This window comes from Canis lupus, chromosome 35, assembly GCF_011100685.1.
Source record: "Canis lupus familiaris isolate Mischka breed German Shepherd chromosome 35, alternate assembly UU_Cfam_GSD_1.0, whole genome shotgun sequence".
NCBI classification, from domain to species: Eukaryota; Metazoa; Chordata; class Mammalia; order Carnivora; family Canidae; genus Canis; species Canis lupus.
The window spans coordinates 17,196,685-17,199,939 of NC_049256.1; the positions used below are offsets into that span (position 1 = coordinate 17,196,685).

General features: G+C 42.4%; 1 long non-coding RNA gene across 1 annotated transcript; it reads left to right on the forward strand.

Annotated features, from left to right (window-relative positions):
* Positions 1–353: 353 nt before the first annotated feature.
* Positions 354–3,255, forward strand: LOC119867621. Its single transcript, XR_005384171.1, has 3 exons — positions 354–468; positions 566–751; positions 3,160–3,255. It is a non-coding gene; the product is annotated as an uncharacterized LOC119867621 (long non-coding RNA).

Below are 3,255 nucleotides of genomic sequence, written 5' to 3' on the forward strand. Positions count from 1 at the left end.
CAACCACATTTTCAATTGACAAAGATCTGCATGGAATATACATTCATCCCCCATATAAAATTGTACAGATGTTTCAGAGAAAATTGCAAGAACAAACTTTAACCTCATGACTTCCATTATTTTGTAATAAAAGGCTTAAAGCACAATGTGAGCTTTTTTTAGATGCTACGTTCCAAGTGAGTAGTGTGTTGTTAATTTTTATATTAATGCAGGGTGCCAGCAGAACTCCGTGCAGAATCTAAAGAAGAAAATCACTTTCCCACAGCTCTGATACCTGGTGACCGATTTTAGCTTATTTATTTTATTTTATTTTATTTTATTTTATATTTTATTTTATTTTTTGTCATCTCCTAGATGAAATGAACATCCTTTCCACAGCGATGCAGTATAGATATTTCCAACACAAGGACCCTTCTCCCCAGTGACAAGAGAGTTCCTTGCTAAACCATAGTTCTGTCACCAGCACATGTGAGTCCCTACTAAGCATTAATTGGTATTTATACTCTCAACACCTGCTTCTCTTTGAGAAGGAGACCTTTTAACATTGTTTTTTTCTTATTTCTAGGCATTGGGTACAGCTTCCTACCTTCCCCTGTGCATCTTCCTGAGAGCTGGAGATGACGAGATCCTCTACTTGTATTCCCCAGTGAAAAGCTGACAACACTCTATTGTCTGCCTACTAATGAGCTTTCTTGTATGGAAGATGATAAAGCAAAATCTAATCACATCTATGTCCCCAAACACACTTCAGGTTTGTTCACCTAGATCTTTGGAAGGCTTCAAAAAATTTTCACCCCAGATGTTAAACTAGAATCCTCTCCTTCCTCATCACAATGTTTCTCTCCCCCTAGAGTTAATGGGATGTTCTTTCCCAAGTCCTGCTCTTGCCCGAACACTACCATCTCTACTATATCTTTTTTTGTTTCATCTCTACTATATCTACTGACAACATGTGCTTTCCTCCTATGTCTGTCTTTTGAATCTTATGGATTCAATGTGGTTCTTTAAATAGGTGATTGTAGGATGGAGAGGAAGAAAGAGGAGAAGAGAGGTAGAGTCACTGCATAGGCCAGACCACCTGGACACCAGAGGGGATGGCAGCAGGCCAGTTGTGAACTTCCAGCTCTATGACCTCTCCTTGAAAATTTGAAAAACCTCAGGAAATAGAAGCTCAGGAATTTTCAGCTGACGGGGAGTGGTCTCTTCGTCAGGCAGAGGATGGCTACACCACATGAAATGCTCCAGCATCTTACGGTTTCTCCAAGGATCCAAATCTTCACCCCTTTACCCTTCCCCCTTCCTCTTTATATTCATTATTCTTGTGGCTGATCTAGTGACAGTTAAATAGCACTTCTAAATAGAAGCATTTGCAAAACTTCACAGGAGAAAGGAGGAGGAAGATGTGGCACTACTACAAGGGCGTGAAGACACGTTTTAGCCTTTGTGTCTCCACAGTCCTTTAGGGCTGTCCCACGCTTGAGTGACAGATCACATAGCATTGCGCACATCCAGGTGTTTCCTAAGGAATGAGTATTAGTTAACAGGGAGAGAGAACTTCTGAAGCCTGAAACATTTTTCTTGGTCTGTGAAATTAAAGCAGAAGCCACTTTCAACTCATTCAGGGGGAAAAAATATGGATGTGTCTACTCGATCACATTAGGCTTGTCCATCCCATGTGACTCAGCTGCCTATGGAGCCCAGTCCCCATCATTATGGACAGTCCTCCAGCTTCAGACACTAACAGACATGTGGCCTCCTGACTCTGTCATCCTTCTCCTGTGGGCCCTTCTCTCTTTGGCTCACATTTGGCTCAGCATTTGGCTCCTTGGCTCTCCTCCTGCATCCAAGAGGCCATTCTTGGCCTGGGGCTGGTCCCCTAACACACATACCTATCTCCCAGCCAGAGGAGTGCAGGTCTTTTTTGCCTGGCAACCATCGAGTCTCAGACACAGAAACCTTCATTCAGCATTTTAAATTAAAACCCGCTGCCAGGGTAAGGCTTGTGTGAGTGTTCCTGCTGATATAAATTGTCAGCTCCACTGTAGCTTCTATTCTTACATCTGTCAGGCAAAAGGCCCCAAGGAGTTAGATTGAAGAAAGAGACAATAGGTTGCCATAGATAATGTAAGGATCTGGCCTGGTCCATATGGTGGGTACAGTCAGTAACTGTTGTGCGCCAAAGTCGTGTTGGAATTCTATCATTTTCCCCTCTTTCTCATTTCCCCCATGCAACCTGTCCGCCAAACCAGTGGCAGGGGGGAGAAGCAGCAACGGGGAGTCCTGCTATAATTCATGGAAGAGATTCAGGATAGACTTCAGGATAGGTACAAGATTTGCTCATCTTTTCCTGTTTTAAAACCCTTAGAGCACATTTTGCCAACATTTACCAACGTGCTACCAACTGTGAATTTATGTGAAGAATCATGCATAGCATTTCAGGGTGATAATTCCATACTTAACATTTTTGCTAGGTCTTTCTCTCAGGAAAGTTTTGCGAGTCCTCGATTGATTGTATTCCATAAACTAAGGGCTGAAAAGGACGGGAATGCTGGGATGAGAGTGGAGGTGATGGGTTTCACAGTGGTCCCTGGCAACTGAGAAGACTTCAGAGTGGAGAATCATGCGGGAAAGAAGGTCCTTATGGTTTTAAAGATTCCAAAGAAACAAGGAGAGAAGCAGCTCAGAAACTCCGAGCTGCAGGTCAGAATTGTTATATGTACAGCTGATCCTTGAACAAAGCAGGTTTGAACTGTGTGGGTCCACTCATATGTGGATTTTTTATACTATAACACTGTAAATGTATTTTCTCTTACAATTCTCTTAATAACATTTTCTTTTCTCCAGCTTACCTATAACATACCAAATACATGTTAATTGACTGTTCATGTTAAGGGTAAGGCTTCTGGCGAAACTGTTCATGTTATGGGTAAGGCTTCTGGTGACCAGTAGGCTATTAGCTAAGTTTTGAGGGAGTCGAAAGTCACAGAAGGATTTTCAACTTCATAGGGGTCAGTGCCCCACACCCCCAGCCCTTCCCCATTGCTCAAGGGTCAACTGTATATAATTTCAAATCGAGGTTGCAGACAAATACTGAATACCCCACTTCAAGTTCAAATGTCAGAGCTAATGTAGAATTTCTCGCTTCATATTTGATAACAGCCCAAGTGGATTCAGCACAAATAAATTATCGCGCTGTAAGGATCCCGAGGGAAAAGTTGATAAGCCAGATCCCATTCTCTCCACATGTGTCTCAAC